This window comes from Acanthopagrus latus, chromosome 18, assembly GCF_904848185.1.
Source record: "Acanthopagrus latus isolate v.2019 chromosome 18, fAcaLat1.1, whole genome shotgun sequence".
NCBI classification, from domain to species: domain Eukaryota; kingdom Metazoa; phylum Chordata; class Actinopteri; order Spariformes; family Sparidae; genus Acanthopagrus; species Acanthopagrus latus.
In genome coordinates this window covers 28,762,979-28,780,692 of record NC_051056.1, presented here as the reverse complement: position 1 = coordinate 28,780,692, position 17,714 = coordinate 28,762,979, and the positions used below count along the sequence as shown (strand labels likewise).

The 17,714-nt window shown below is 40.7% G+C and overlaps 1 protein-coding gene across 17 annotated transcripts in view; it reads left to right on the top strand.

Moving 5' to 3' along the window:
* LOC119007089 (mucin-1-like) overlaps positions 1 to 17,714 on the top strand; it is a 97,967-nt gene that overhangs the window by 25,258 nt on the left and 54,995 nt on the right. Inside the window, exons 2-3 of one of the 17 annotated variants that reach the window (XR_005071016.1) lie at positions 6,456 to 6,563; positions 6,671 to 8,386. The exons of the other annotated variants lie outside the window; for them this stretch is intronic. The gene's annotated coding sequence lies outside the window, so the exon portion shown is untranslated. Of the gene's footprint in view, positions 1 to 6,455; positions 6,564 to 6,670; positions 8,387 to 17,714 lie in introns of those variants that run through there. 17 annotated transcript variants of the gene reach the window in all.

Here is a 17,714-nt window from a genome sequence, read left to right as displayed (position 1 = left end):
TGTTGGCATTTTTAGACAGCTGTGAAGAGGTTGGCTGTGTTGCAGGGTTTGCAGAACGTTCAGCTTTCTGGCTAACAAGGCGTAGAGGGGCCCTCCGAGGAAATAGAGCTATCCCGGAGGTAAGAGGTGAACGCTGACGCAGTGGAAATTGATTCCAGCTTAAAATACCTGTGGCTAGTGTGTACGGTGAATATGTGAACAGGAGTTAGACGCTGTTGCATTGCTTTTGATCTATATTAACTGGCTGCTGTTTTGGCTAAGTTAGGGTGCAACACTGTAGACACTGTGCTGAGCTGTAGACCGCAAATGTGAAACCGTGCCTGAAAACGTGACATCATCTCATATTTGCATGTCTTTGGGGATAAAAATGACTCTGTGATGCTTAGATGGTGGTAATCGTAATAATTTATTTGTGCAGTGTTAATTATGATATTTACATGGAGACATGATAATGAACAACACTTTTCCTCTGTGAGCACGTGTGTGTATGTGACATTTGAAGGATGACTAAGCTACAGGGCAGCTCATTCAGTGAAGAGGAGACATCTTTCTCCTCTAACCATTTGACTCATCTCCTGCTACATTTAGATTTGGGCAGTAGGCAACAAACTGAATAGCATTAATTTTCAATGAGAGTTGATGGTAAACTCTGAAATCCTAACGGCAACTGCAAGCAGAGCGAGCTGCAGTGAGAGTTCACTATGCTTCATCACAGACTCAGATTTGTCATTGTTTAGCTCTTGTGTTTTTCTTAAAATATCATCCATTTTCCTAAAGTATGTTGGAAATATTCTGTGTACGCAATACACGATTAAAGAGGCACCCAGGTTTGGCATAATAAACTAACTGATGTGGGTGGATATATTTAGCTTTTTATGAAGGAGCAGGCCGCACAACTTTTTCCTTTTTTTTAAAATTTGTTTTATTTTTACATCATTTGTTGGAGAGAAGATAGGCAGGCACAGGAGAAAAAAAGCTCTGACAAAAGCTTTGATCCAGAGGAGGAGACTTACTTCATTTTTTTAAATCCATTTTTAAAGCCATTGCACCTTGTAAATGTAAATACTTAAAATAACAACGCTATAAGTACACAGGTATCATCATCCAACATATCTTCGACTACCATGAAATTAAGCAATTATTGATATTATTAATTAAATCCAGCAATACCACACTATTTCAATAGAACGTGAATGTGAGGATTTATTGCCATGTGTACAATAAAGAATGAGAAAGTAATCAGCGGTTAGACTCCATCAAGATGAGGCAATATTTGGGGAGAGGATGAAGCTGTGTGCAGAATAGGAAAACCCCCCCAGTGGAGTCTAGACACTGGTGGTGGTGATGGAGGAAGAAGGATCCTGGAGATTTGACAACGTGGAGGGTTGACTCTGGTGAGTGGAACCTAGCAAATGAATGAAGAGCTGGAGGTGGATGGGGTGGAGGAGGGTTGCATGAATGCCTGTAGTGACAGCTGACAGGAGAGCAGTTTTAAGTTTGACAGCAGAGACGTGATCAGTTGATTGTGTTTGAGGCAGAATCTGGTTGGTTAAATGGAGGGAGAGTACATGAAGAAACACCGTGTGAATGGAGAGAGCAGAGAGAGATTCATAAAAAGATTCCTGATTGAACGTACGCTGAGCTTCATACTCTAATACATAATATTCCACCAGAAGTTGATTGCTAATAAAAAGCTGACTGGTAATCATTAAAAATACCCAAATCCATTATGATGTCGTCAAATTGCTCGTTTTGACTCAGGAGGTTACTAACGACTAATTTGCTATTTATTTAATTGGAAGTTTGATCTGGCAAAAGACAAGTTTTCCTTCAAAGTATCATTTTGAAGTAAATGTTGATTGCACAATGTAATAGCTATAGAATAAAGACATCATTGGTGTTTAGTTTGTGTACTATGCTATTTTATTCTGCCACCAGGCACAAAATCTCTCAGGAAAATGATGGCTGACTGGCTGCTTTCATGTCTTAATTATAGACTAAATGAATGAACAAACTCATGCTTTTGTCCTTTGTTGTTAATAGTTGCTACTCACCACTTTGTAAAACTAGAGGGAGAAATGTATCTGTGAAAATGTTTTACTTGGACTAGTTGACCAGTGTAAAAGGTGAGGAAATACTCTGAAAACAGTCAAAATGTAGCACAATATAATCTGTAAGGTTTATTATTTACCCCCAAAATGTTGCAGAACACCTAAGATGCAACAGTTAACCCTGTTGCTGTTTTTTTTTTGTTTTTTGTAAAGCAACATTTGACTAGGAAGACATGATGTTTCAGTGCTAATCATGTCTATATATGATTGAAATATTTACTTTAACTCTAACCTTAATTGTCAAGTGGACTGACTGCACACATCCTGATCTTATACTAAATCCCTGTTTCCCAGGGGACTAGTATTACCAGGTGAACTGAAGTAATTTGTAATAATTGCTTGAGTTTCCATGTCCTTGATTTGTGAAGTAAAAATTCCACTGCAAATGGCCGACAAATTTTGCCACAAAAGCTCATATGATAATGTTAGTTCCTTGTTAATTGGCCTGTCAGTGATCTGGGGTTGAATTTCTTCTTAAACATCAGTGTTGTGTTAGACAACTGACCAAGTATCAAACTGCTGTGAGATCGGCTATATTGAAGGTTAACCAGGAGATAATGTCAGGTAATAGGAGTAAAACACAGACCTCGTCCACTCCATGTGAATGCGCTGCATGAAATAGAGATATGGGCGGTAATGAGGTCCACCTGTTATACTAGTCCTGTACAAATAGGGCTCAAGAAATGGTTAACACCCAAATAAATCAGATGCACAGTATCAAACAAGAGATGTTACACATTCTCAAACTAGTGGAACATTTGAATCAGTAAATGTTTTGCACTTTTGCTTGATAAACGATCAAAAAGATTTCTATCAAGATTGTCGTCAGCGTTCATCTCGCAACACCTGATTTTACTGGAAACCTAGTGCTAACAGACATGTGTCAGTATATTATACTGCTGTGTATTAATTGTCAGTGGTTGGTTAAACCAGTAAGTTTGTTGTCAGTATGTCTGCAGGACAGGAACCACTGCTTATTCATTGTACATAACAAATAAAGTGAGCCCAATTCTCACTCAGACTGTGTATGAGTTAATAAAATGATATGAACCCAAAGTCCGATTTGTACGCTGTACACGTCAGCCGAGATCTCCAAAACAGAAACTGTAGAGGAGAGGATGGTGCTAATTCAGAGCTGTTGGTATCTGTTGCCCGGACCACATGAACAGATAGTTAGATGGACGGATAGATTATTGGCTGCAGATCAGACCTGTCATTTATTATTTTCCTGAATGTCTGTTTCTGCCTTGTTGCCTCTATAATCATGACAAAAGCAGAGTACAATCAAATGAAAACACCGGACATACACAGACTTCTATAAATAATAAGCTACTTAGCATAAATCTTTGGCACAGTAAACATTGTTTTCCCCCGAAGATTGTGTGACCTCCAAAGTTCACCAACTAGGTGTCTGTCTGAATATGTTTTGAATATTTCCTGTATAGGGTTTGACAGATAGGAAACAAACAACAGCCCTCGGGAGAAACTTCCCATGTGGGCGCCTCGCTGTGCTGATACACATGCAATGACACGCACCCTCTCTCTCTCTCACTCACTCACACACACACACACACACACACACACACACACACACACTGTCTCCCTCACTTCCACTCTCACGTACACCTATTCACACAGACACACAATTCCCATGCGATTGTCAGCAGAGGTGGTTTCATTCTCAATCATTTCAGAACCACATCCCTTTATCCACGATTCTCTCTGTCTCTGTCCGTCTTTCTGTCTTTCTCCCACTCATTCTGCCACCCGAGTGACCCCCAACGCACCCCACCCCCTTACTTCTTGTTGGTGTTTCGTGTGCCTCTGCTAAGCCTTTAGACACACAACCCTCTGCTCTCTTTGATAATCTTACACTGTCTTCCTCGCCTCCAATTCCCCTCCAGCGCTGGGTTGCTGCCTGGTTGCTGCCTGGTCCAGCTGGCTCATGACTGACTGAATGACTGACTGATTGGTTCATTTGTAAGCATACTGCTGGAGCCTCCTTCTATAAGCTGACAGAAAATTATCTTTGAGTTATGCCAATGTACTCAGAGCCACAATAATGTCATGACAATCGTTCAGTTCTTACCTGCAATTAATCAGCACATTTTAAAGATTTGTTTGAAGAACGACTGACACAATCAATTGATTACTGATTGAACTCATCTTCCTGTCATTTTTCTTAGTTTGGAATCTGTAGTATTTACACACATCTGATTTAACTTTTTTAGTAGAGGATACCATGTGCAACCCAGCCATGGTGACGGGCTTAGGGAATTCAAAATGAAGAAGTAAACCAATATAGCAGTGTACATCAGCTTTTTCAAGTAATTCATGTGAGGATAGTCAAGATTATAGTAATTGATAATGAAAATTCCACTTGTTATTAGTTTTTTAATCATGATCTGCAAATTAATAAATTATCATCCCATCCCTTCAATTGCTAAATTGACTATAGTATATTTTTGGCTGATCATTGAAGTTCTTAACCATAGAAGTCAAAGACAAATTGATCGTTCTATGCCAGCTCTTCTCCCAGGTCATGTCATAGATTTTCTCAAAAATCATTTTGAAACTGTACATTGAGACCTTGCAAAATCCTATAGCTGTACTACAGATACTTAGAAATAGTCATGAGTTCTTTTAGCCCTCGGAGCTAAATTCAATCATTTTTGCACTTCTATCTGTATTTTTAGCCTCACCTATTGAAATTTGTGCTGAAACGTGATGAAGCTGATACCAATCAGAACGATGACTGAACTTAAACTGGATTGAAATAATGAATAAACAGTCACCTTCATAACAAGCCTTTAATCTTTTCCTTAGCTTGTGTTTCCCAAGCTTATGTCGAACAAATGATTTCTATGTAGAGAAGGAAGCCTGGAGCTGCATCAGAGAGGATACTGCAGCAATTGGCCAGAAATGACCTCCAGCCTTTGAGAGTTACTGCAGTGTTAACAGCAAAGCACTCGCTGACTTGCACTCCTGTGTTGAAACTCTGCTCTGTTGTTTTTGAGACAGTGGTTGAACTGTAGCCCAGGCCGGTACAAGATAAAGGAACTCTGCCGCTGAGGCGCGACTGGTTGCTGAGTTGAATCTACGACCGACTGCTGCACTGATGAGAGGAACTGGGTTGTAAATTTTTAAATTTTTGAGGGAAGCTCCATGTTTTTGTTCACAAAGGCAGCTGGAGGGACTATTTCTTCAGGTGGAGCACACAAGGAGACACATGCTGTGGTTGTTACAGCAACTGCAGTATCTTTCAGAGGCCTGAGAATTGGGTTCAAACCAAGACTAAATGTATGCATAGGAAGTGGGAAACTGTGCACACCGGGGAAGCAATCAAATCCTTTAACATTTCATGACCCCCAGCTGCAGGCAGCGTTTAAATTGTCCAGCATGAGTAAACTTTTGACCTCTCTAAACTTACATTGCCAAATTTTAGGCCAGGTTAAATTTAATGAATGTAATCCCACATCTGCCCATCAACCAGAGCCTGAAGACCAGCTGTAGAGCTGATCTGGAAGCTATGAGACAGATGGGTTCTAGCCTGTTTTCAAGCTTTTTGGCAAGCAGTAAGGGAGCTACTGGGTTCAGAAATGAATTTCAGCAATTAGGCCTGCAAGAGGAGCAATCAGAGTTATATAGACAAGGGAAAAATGTAAACTTAACTACCTGCTGACAACAGAATAAGCTAAAGTTGGACTAACTTCAGGGACATGAGAGGTCCTAAACAATGAAGAAGAGACAGCCGGATGTCTTCTGCAAATAGTAGCTATGATGTAATGTAGAATTCCAGTATGTCTTTACTGATTTCCCTCCCTTACCTTTGCAGCATTTGTTTTCCACTGAGAGATAATCCTGTGCATTCCCTGTCGGAAGATGTTTATGGCACATGTTTTCTACATACAAAGCTTTTAGTCAAGCAAGCAAGAGCTGTGACACTTAAAGGCTTTTAAACATTACATTTTACTGAAGACAAAGTCTTTTTTCTTCAAAGAGTGATCAAAGCATGTTCAATATGTCTGAATGAATAGCTCCAGAATGATGAAACTGGCTGCAAACAAACACAAAGCACAATTGAGATCACATTTTTGCATATAGAGCACATTATTCCCTGCGAATTCCGATGCTGCACAGTTGACGGAGCCTAGGGTTAGATTAAGTCGCCAAAGGCCCCCAATTATCAGGCTTGTGTGCCTCTGCAGTGCACCATATCCATAAATGCAGCAGTCACTCTGTTCACTTGAACACCCCGTCTGTCAGTTCAAAGTCTATGGAAAAACATCATTTTATGAAAAATCTCAAGGACAATCAATAATGTAGTTGCCGTACCTTTCCCAGACACAACAGCATATGATGCTAAATTGGTCGTCCGGGGTGTATGATGAACCGATTTCGAGCCCAATTGGACTTCAGTGGCCATCAGAAAAAGCTCTTATTCTGCACCAGGTAATGGTTAGCTACCCTCCCCAGCAATATTAGATGTCATTCTGTGGGCTGCTGTGGGGACAGCAATTACCCTTGTGCTAATGTCTGCCTGCCTCCTCCATCCTCAGTGCCCACTGGCTCCATGATTTCTGCTACTGGCTCCGGCTGGCCACTCTGTTTACAGTGGAGACCTCATCAGACACAGATCCTCCAGATTAGATCAGAACTCTGACCTGCACGTCTGAACAGGCTCAGCCTCCGGCTAATGGCCACAGCTGGCTGGAGATCAGGAGCATACGGAGACATACACATAGACAAAAGCACGGACATGCACAAACACACAACTTTAAAGACATCACAGTGACACCTGTTTAAAGGCATACACAAACATCAATCCACAATTACGTTAGGGCTGCTGATAATGAGTATATCCACACCTAGATACTTTGCTGTTTATTTTCTCAAATTATTAATCACTAGTTTGTCCGTCCATAAAGTGTCAAGAAATATTCGAGAAATCTTGTTTTGTCCAGTGCAAAAAGAGAGATATTCAGTCATCCATCACAGAAAATTAGAAAAACCAGCAGATATGCAAATATGAGATGCTTGAAGGATTTCAATTTTGGCACTTTTATATAAACAAAATGTGTAAAATGACATAAGACAGATTGGATTCTTTTGCAGTTTGGCGCCCCCCACAGTTTCTGAGTGCAACACCACTGCCGAAAAATACAATTCACCATTTATGTAGGTGCTGATTACAAACAAAACTGCTAAGCCAAAAGCATTAGCACACCACCAGTCTGAAGCGGGTCCGTGAACTCAACCACAAGCTAAAAGCAGACAAATCGTAGATTTTTTCGGTTGCTTTGTTCTATCTACCGCAGTTATTTAGGAGCATGCTGCAATGCTGTTTTGTTGTGAAGCTTCCAAATTTCACGTCCATCGGCATGAGGGAGAATAGGTGATGACCAGATTTACATTTTTTCGGTGAACTTTTCAATCAGCAGTATCAGAATATATGTTGGACATGGGTCTCCCCATTATATAGCTTTGTCTACCAGGCAGTACGGATATGTTTTTTTCTTCACTTGTATCAAAAGTCCTTAGTAAATCATCAAATCCTGACAGTGAAATCAGCCATAAGTGTCCATGATTGGTCAGGCTTTAATCTACATTACAGTACTTTCTGTTTGCACAACTAAAAGACAGCGTGGTGCTGAGCAGAGTTTACAGCAGGACTAAAGGAACCCCAGAGCAACTAATTGATGTTCATTGTGTTACATACAAACAAAACTTACTGTACCGTGTGGGTGCACTCTGCATCACATATGCAGGAGACGCTGGGGAAATCATCTTCTATAACTTGTACCAATGAGACAGAAGCTTACGGGCTAAACACGTCTTTCCCAGCCAGCAGCCGTACAGTATATAGCTTACAGATCCTGTGCACAAAGATGCAGCAGATGGGAGGGAGACACGGAGGAGAATTGCACTGTTTCTTCCGAGAGAATAGAATCAGTTTTTATTCACGCCATCAGTGCATGAAGTTTTACATATCTGCACAGGCAGGCACACAGACACACACATGAGACTAAGGATATTACCCTGGCCCCTTGACTTCTTGCTTCCCTGTTCCTGTGCTTCACACATGTAGCTGCCATTCAGGCTTTGAAAATCTGAGCCCCTGTCACAAGGGTCCCTGCCAGAGTCAAGACTGAGACCCCAATTTCACCTGCAGTGAGAGGATGACTGAGAGCTGTCACCTTTGTTGAGAGCTAACAGTGTATCCTGCTGCTTTCAACAATCTATAGGGCGCTGTGTGTGGCTGTGTTGTGCCTACATGAAAGGACAAAACAAAGTGTGCTAAAGTTTGCTTTGTATAGAATGAATCCTCATCAGAGAGGAGAGGGATTACTTCACAGCAGGAGGCCAAACCCTCATTCATCTCCCTGGGGCTCTTGTAAAGCTAGAAACGTCTTGATGCTGTACTAAAATTGCTTCGTTACAGGATGAAGGTGTAGGAGGTGTTTGAAATATTAGAATTTATCCTGTGAAATCTTTGTATATGTGTTCATCATAGGCATAGAATAACTTCATATGTAGTGAAAGGTGTAAAGCGAGACATGAAATATACATTAAGCAGTACATAAATCTTAAATCCTAACCTATAGAACATATTTAGATTTACATATATTCACATTTAATCACTCAGCATGTTGTCAGACAAGAATGCAAATGCAGTGGCTGCACCTACAGCACATGATGAGAGCAGTGAGCGGCTGTGTATGTTGAAGTTATACATGAGTAGCTGACAGGAAATGGAGATATTTAAAGAATTGGGATTCAGAGTGAAGCTGTCGCAGAAATGCTGGATGGGATGGGTATTTATTTTTGCTGCTTTGGGATTGAGGTGAAGTTATAGCAGAAATATATGTGCATTGCTTTATTCAGAACTGTTTATGTAATGTAGCCTTGGCACACAGAACTAACCCTGTGAAGTAAAAGACCAATTAGATTTGTGAGTGCCTGCTGGAGAAATTAAGTTTGTTGTAAACACTATTTGATTAGTCTGTGATGAATATCATCATGGCATCTGGTTGGATGGTATTTTAGAGGATTTTGATTTGAAATAACTTCAGAAAACCTCCATGAACAGGTGAAGTGAAGCTGTTAGTCATTGTTGGTGTGTTCTTAAGAAACGCAGTATACTACCATGCCGTTAACTGGATCTATTGAGTGATCACCAGAAGCTGGACTAACAGAACAACCATGTGGTTTTGCTGAGAAAGTCCAGTAGAGAGTACTGAAAAGTTTCAGGGGACTGTCCAGAGTTCAGGGAGGGAGGTTTAACTTCCTAAGTCTGAAATCATATCTCAGTCAAGGATAACTTAAATTGAATTAAATTTTGGATATTTGCTATCACAGAAACATGTTTCCTGACTGCATTTAGATATAATCCTTCCTTGTCTTAGGATGAGTCCATCTAAGCTGTCCACCATGGACCCTTTCCATAATTCAAAATGAACTGCCATAACAGCACCACTAACATTGATGTTAGCATGTTGGAGAAGCTAATGTTGATGACAGCCTGTCTGAGAAGATTACATTGATGTTAGCCTGTCTGAGAAGCTAATATCAATGTTAGCCTGTCTCAGAAGCTTACATTGATTGTTCGAACCCAATCCAAACTGGCTGCCAGATGCAAGATCTCGAAGATACTGTAGGATTTTTCTTGCATTTGATGGGTTTATTCTCCAAAACAACAGTGGCTAGGCATCATGGGCAATGTAGCATTAAACTAAACTGAAAGAAATTAAACATAACCCTGCAGTGATGTTAAATTATTCCAGGGCATTGAGGCTGTCATTAAGAATAATAATTCAAATGGGAATTTGTGAAGGTAAAATAACTTACCCAAACCAGCATCCCCGCACAGTTCATACCTCCTTGATGAGACTGTAAAACTTGAATGTTTTTAAGCTATTGTTCATGAAATTGTAGCCCACGATATGAAATCTGGTCGGTGGCTATAAGTTGTTCCTGCTTTCTTTTCCCATATTTCACTTATACAGATGCTGTTTATCAAGTCGTTGTTATGTAAGTGATTAAGGAGGTGAGGATTGATGCTGTGCTGTCCTATATTGTGCTCCAACTTTCATTTATATTTCAGAGGTAATTAAGCTAATGGTCTTGTACACAAGCCCAGAGAAAAAGATGAGAGTGCCCTCCATATAGCTGCATTTACCCTCAAGTCTGCTTGTGATTTCATCCCTACTTATCAGTCATCACCCACTTTTGAATTGCAGAACTGTCTGAGAGAGTGTTTCTCCACTTCTCCGTACAGCTGCGTGTCGGCTAAATGATAGCTTGGTTTGCTTCATTTCCCCTGTTGCGTATATCTTTGAGCTAGGAACCACAGGTGCCCTTTCAAGTAATCCATTTCCTTGTCCCATATTTGCATATATGCATAATGCATGACAAAATGGCATCCCTAAGAGAGGGTCCAATGAGAGAGCACTATTTTTAGTATGCACCTGGCATCAGCGCCGCCCATCCTGATATCTCAGGTTCAATTACAAAGGTTTGGTGCGGTAGCAGCGATGAAGGGCTGAGGTGTGTGGGCTGAGGAGGGATGTGTAAAACTCTCCCAGACTGTTCCCCCTGCGTTCTGTTCCCCAGAGTTGAAAGAGTTTCTTCACAATGCAATCAGGCAAATGAAAATATTAACATGCTTTTGAACATCACTCAGTCAAGGCAGCGGTGTGAGAATAAAGGATGCCTTCATCAGGACAGTAGATCAAAGGAGGAGATGGAGAGAAAAAACATTGTTAGTCTCCCACACAACCAAGAAAAAAAGAAATTCAGATGAAAAGAAATTGTACTATTTTTCATTTTGACGTATCGTCTCTCAGATTTGTATCCTGTCTGTGTGTCTGTGCTTGTTCTTCCTGACACACTTCTCCTCTGTTCATACAGTCACATTCAGTACAGTCGGCAGTAAATTTAGGGATGTAACGACAATTCAGAGCCACAATTTGATTCTAAGGTTGGGATGAGTGGGAGGGGATGACGTGCAGCAAATGGCCACAGGTCAGACTGGAACCTTATGCTGCTGCAGCGAGGACAAAGTCTCTGCATATGTGTTGCACACTTGACCAGCTGAGCTACTGGGACACTGGCAGTCATGCATTGTTAGACTATCGAGTCTTGATTTGTAAAGATCAATAGATCGCTGGTTTTCTGCCAAATATTTATTTGATGTGTATTTATAGACGGACATGTATGTAGCATCAACTGATGCCAGACACCGCAGCATTTATATCCTTAGCTAATTTGCGATGCCCGTCGCTTAAAAAGCTAGACTACCTGGTATCAAGTGTGATATAACTGACATATTGTTTTTATGCACCAGGCTCAGGCAATTTAGATAATTTGGATAATTTAGTTGGTTGGTTGGTTGGTCAGCAGGATTACACAAAATACGTAAGACTTAAATTGAGAATGGACATCTACCATCTACGTTTCGTGGAACAGATTTCTCTGATCTGGATCAAGGGATGGATACAGGAGGTTTTTCTCACCTTCTGTAATATTGCTCGCATTATCTAGCTTTTATTGTGACATGGGGCATTTTTTGACATTGTAGTTTTATATAGTTATATCTGCATACTGTTTAATTGATTTAGCTTAAATTACCTGTAAGCAGTTATCTGGTTTAAAATTTAGAGTGATGCAGGGCTATCTGGTTTGATACTGTAAGCTTGGCTGAAGTAAAGATGACCCGGGTGGAGGTATATGCCATTCTAGTTAAGAATGTAATAGCAGTAACTTATTTCGTAAGTCAGTTTGGAACAGCCTGTTGAATGTTACACAGAGGGGGTATGTCAGAAGGGGCTGTAACGGACTGTCCTCATTGTGTTTTTGTATCCAAAGTGGAATTTTGATACATTTTTTGGGGTGAAATTGAATTGTGACACCTTTATTTTATCAAACTGAACAATAACAGTATTTTCAGTTTCCAGTTTATAGATTGTATCATGTGTAAATATAGTCAGCTCTATTCTAAGATAAGTCAAGCTTGCATTGTGGTGAATTTCACCTCTCTGTTTTCCTATCTCTGTCTCTATCAGTTTTTGTTCCTCTCTGTGTTATTGGTCTGACGTGTAAATATACTCGCTTTTATTCAGTGGGCAGAATTCAAATGAGTTCCAGCCCACCAAAAATATCCTAACCTCGTAGCACACATGGCAGAGATGTAGCAGGAGCCTGCCTTATCCTACTTTCAGTTTTGGGGACATGAGTAGTGTGTGAAAGAAGAGAGAACAGCTTTCTTTTGAAAGACGTTATCTTGTGCAGAGTCCATTCTGTCTACCTGGTCTGCAAGCCACCGCTTTCTACCCAATTTCGTAGCGGGCTGATAAAACTCACTGATAAAGTTTAATGTTACTTATAATCAAATCGAGATTGAACACATTTTATATTATTTTGTTGCGTCATGGTGTATTTCAAAGCAGTCCTGAATTACTCGGTGCATAAATGTATATGCCAGTGCCTGTGTGTGTGTGATGATGGTAAGTCTATTGCAGTATGAGGGGACAGACTGAGATTGCTATCTGCATGATGGATTGCCGAGTGCAGCTGCTTTAAAATACTATTAGGACATAGTCCCCGGCTTGCTAAAGGGTGTTCGCTAATGTATTGCCTCTCTTGGGACTGAGTTCGTGTCTGCTCCAGTTTAAAAGTTTGCAACAAATGCACAACAAAACAAGACAGCAGGGTTTCTTTGTGTGCGTGGGGAAGCAAGTGGTGCAATGGAAGAGAAACGGCAAGAAAGCTTGTGTTCGCTGATACAAAACAGAGCTGGTCACACTCACGCTGCTGCATCTATAGCTCGCCTTGTTTTGGAGGAACAGTTTGGTTATGCAATTAAAGCATGTAAATTGATAGCACAGCAAAACAACAGTCCCAGTTTAATTCCTGCCTAATGACATTGCTGCTAAGCCGACCCCTGCCTCTAGAGGTGTAGTACAGGAAAAACCTCATTAACTTTTTTTTGTGTGTCCCTCATTATTATTTTTTTTCTTCCCACAGAACAGCCCACCCTTATCTGCTGAATGATTAGAAGTGCAATGAGGATTTTTTTAGTAATCAGACCGACACGAGCAATGTAACCCACACAAAGCCCAGCAGGGATGTCCCCCGGAGAGATGCAAATGATCGTGTTTTCCTGCGCATAAGTGGCAAGAATGAGAATGAGAGTCAGTTCTATGAATGTTGGTCGCACATCATGTTAGAGTAATGGCAGCTTTAAATACACCAAGATCTTAGTCACCAAAGGCCGCGTTGTTTACGTGCTTGTGAACCAGTGTGTTTGTTTTTCCCATCTTGAGGTCAATAACTCAGCCATGACATAAATGATTTATGCCTGGCATCATCTTAAAATGTTGGTTTCATCAGCATGGTCCAAGTATTGATCTCTGGGTATTGACTGAAGACCAAGGTGTCAGATATAATTGGGAAAACATGAGGTTGCTGTATTAATACGGTTTTGTTTTCTTTGCTCGTTAAGCTTATCTTCACCGCTCTGCTGCTGATTCTGTTGTTGTGTGACAGGAGCGTACAAGTGGCTGGCTGTAAGTGTTGTATATCTGAAAGTTAATTTTCACCTGGCACTGACACACTGAATAAAATCTGACTGGCATTGAACATACGGCTTGTTTTTTTTTTTAAGCAGTTTGCTTTGTCTGAGAATAAAAGAGTCATTTTTCCGTATGATTCAACAGCCTGCCTCAAAGTTTTATCTTTCACTTTCCTTTGCTCATTTGTCATTTCTGCGTTTAGCTTTTGTAATGTCATTTTTACCTCCTCTTGTCAGTTTGGTTGTTTTTGTGTTTAAAAAGAATCTACTCATGTCTTTGAGCTGTCTTTAAAGCCTCTCTCTATTAATTCATCTCACCTGTGCAAATATGTGTTTTAGCTTTCTTCTTTCTGGGGTTTTACCATTTATATGCGTACATAGATAAACTTCTAAACCCAGCAACGGTATTTTTTGTCTGAGGCTTACAAGCTTAATCCACATTTATGGAGGAAAAAAGGCTGTAAGCCAAATATTATTCCAGTACCTAAATGCCATGGTACAGTCAGCTTCTGAAATAAGTACTTTTTCAGGACAAGCTGGCAAATGCAAAAAACCCACCGGGAACTCGGCAAAACCCCACATCGAGTAATTGACTGAATATTGTTCTATCCAAATACTGCTGTACACACACCAGTCAGGAGCCTCCGGGCTGTCTGTTATACCGCTGACAGATACAACTGCTTTTGAGAAAAATTCAGTTTTACTTTTACTAATTTAATTTAATGCCCAAAACTGCCAAAATCCCATCAACTATATCTTTTATTGAACAGCAGTTACAAATTTATCTCATTTGATTTCTGCCATTGGTATATCAGGGTACAAAATTGCCACCCACCAAGCAGAAATGTGGGAATATTTTCCATTTGGCGCATTTATCTTGCAAGGCTCTCCACCATGCTGGCAGCTAAATATTTGACTAAAATAATTATCTAATAAAAAAACTGTGATGACACAGTTGTTTTTGGTGTCATTCATGGGAGAGCTGCTTCTGGCTGCTGTCTGTGTTGGAGGCATCGATTGTGAAAACATGATGTCACCCAAAGAGCCAGAACAAAGCTCAAAGTGTCATCTTGGCAGAACCTGACTCCACCTGACTTCCAGGTGATCATCAAAGAGGTGAAGCGTGTTGCTTTTCTAGGCTTATACGATTCAACTGGACTAAATGCATTAAATTATGATCATAGAGTCATTTTGTGGGGGTAGTGATGCACAAATACATGTGTTCAGTATCTTGCAGCTGCTTCTTTCACAATAGAAGCTCATGTTCATAATAATCATAACAAGGGCAGGTTTTTAGAAGTCTGTCAAAAAAAGACTAGAGAGCATCTCGTGATATCACACCAGCTGTGACGCCCGTCGTCATGTCAGGACTCAGCACTACATCAACATCGCCTGTCTTCAAACTCGACGGCAACAAATAGCTAGTGGAGTTCTTTCATCTCCCGGTCAACCTGGCCGTCAGAAAGATAACCATGCTACTCTTAATAAATCATTAACGCTATCTGGTGGTCAGTTTCCTCGATACACTTTGTTTTGTGCTTTGTGCTGTGTGTGTGTGTGTGTGTGTGTGTGTGTGTGTGTGTGTGTGTGTGTGTGTGTGTGTGTGTGTGTGTGTGTGTGTGTGTAAGTGAAACTTTTAAGTATCCTGATTCTAGTTTTCATTGACTGGGCTGTTCTAAGAAGACGTGCTTATCACCAGCCCTCGGGGCACCCGTGTTAATCCCCGGGAAAAGATTACATCAAATGGAAGCAGAGCAAGGGATTATGGGGGATGTTGCGGAGCATGATCAACTGCCACTGAGAACTGGATGGACAGGAAGGAATCCTCCTCAGGTGTGAACGAACATACCCCAAAAATACTGTGGAATGGAGTAAAGGAAGAAGAAAAAAAAACACAACCAGCGCATGAATTAACCATTACAGGACCTGGGAAAGCTTCACTACTGCCAAACTAACCAGACTACTGCATTAATTTTAATCAGACCAACCTGAGCAAGTAGTTTTCCCACTGCAGCCGGTCCCTGCAGTCTGTGCCTAAGTCAAACATTTCTAACAGCACCACCTCTGTTAAGTCCTGAAGCGTGCCAGATATCATCTCCTTTAATGTAGTCCCTGTGAAACAAAGTTTTTCCTATTTCACATCGAACAGTGTGTCAGTGTGAAAATGAGCTTTTCTGTCTGTATTTACAGACATGAAATGTTGGACTGTATAGTTTGATATGTCGGACTCTCACTGGATGCACCGTGTTTTTGGTATATCATTCCCCCTACAAAGTAGCTTTCTGGTCTTCGGTTTGATTTTACAGCCAGCAATTTTGCTGTTTTGGTTCAGTTGTGCAGCTCTCAACAGCATCGTTTTTCATCCTAAAAGCTCCGACGACTGGCAGCACACTACCTGCCCAGCACCAAACGGCAGGCAGAATAAGTTAAAGACTATCTGGTGAACAAAGTGGAGCATTTAGCAACTAAACAGCCAGAGGTTTTACTCAGGGGCTGGTTTCCAAAAGCATAACTAATAGAACTGTGAACGCTGGTTAATATTATATACTCACACAGCCAGGAGAAGACTTCAAATAGATGCTAATGCTGCTCTGTATCTGTTAGATGTGTAAATATGCAACTCTTTGCTAACAAGTTGGCATTATCAACTCTAAAGGTAATTATGTGTCAGTGTCGGAGCTCACGACTTGTCTCTGCTGTAAGGTGTCCAAAATTTAATTACTGCAGGATTAATTTTTAATTTTAAATGGAGAAAAAAACAAGTGAAAAAGTGAGTGAATTTGTGAATATACCACCAGAGATGCATCTAATGATCATCTCGAGTAGAGATTAATCTACTGATTAATGTGATGTGACAGGAAATTGTCACATTGGAGAAGCTGTAACGGACCTAATTTTGATATTTGTATCTGATATTATAGAAATACTAATAGAAGGTAATAGAATCAATCTAACACTTTTCAACAGTGTAGCACTTTTAAATCACACTCAAACTCTCCTGAAACCTGAGCTCATCACCACAACTTAAACCTGGAAGCCATTAATAATCCCCCATTGAAGCCGATCTAATGAGCAGAAACACTTGTGTTGTTAAATATTTGTCTCGTTCTTTTCTCTAATTACACATTAATGGGCCCATGCTGAGTTCATTTGTCGCAGCGTGAGCAAGCAGTAAATAATGGCTCTTTAGGGTAGTTTGCAGGAGACTTGCCTCATGTAGAAAGGGCCTCGCCTATCGATCTCACCTTGAGTTATTCGGCTCGTGGCGTGAGAAAGTGGTGCATGTCAGCGCACTGTTGGACATTCCAGAGAAGGTCTTTATTTCAGTGTTTGTTGTAATCAGGCTAATTTGGGTGCACAGTTGTATTTGGACTTCTACCAAAGACTCTGGAGAAGGAAAAACAAGATTAAATTAAACAAGGTCTTGTATTTTTGAACTCAGACATTGGACAATGTTTGGATGTTTTCCAGCAGACGACGACCATCAGATGTCCTGATACTGCTGTCTCAGTGCCCCTTTGCAATGTTTTTTTCCCGGATTCCTGATTCAATATTTCCAATATGCCTCCCTCAGCTGTGGTGATCCCTCTTGACATTGTAGTTTTGTCATCACAATGCTATTCCCCAGTCAAGTTGAATAAAAAGGAACTCTTCTTCTTTAGCTGGCCACTAGCGGTGCTGTATAGGCTAATATTAACAACCTGTGCTCCAACCCTACCAGGCTGCACTGATAAAAAAGAAGGCGGGGAATGTAACATGGAAATCCACAGAAATGTGCGACTGTCCTGCACAAATCAGTAAAAACATTGTCAAGTTAGCTTGCTTGCTTGTTGCTTCTCAGAAGTGCTGCTCTGAAAACCCTCAGTTAGAGGGCCATGTGGCCATGAGGCCCTGACACTGCACCCTACACCTGTACCTGAACAAGAATCCAGACAGGCTACCAACATTGAGACTCTCTGACAACAAGTCCTTCAAACTAAACAATCAGATATGTTATTTGTTTTCCCCTTTGGTGCAACACACGCAGGTGA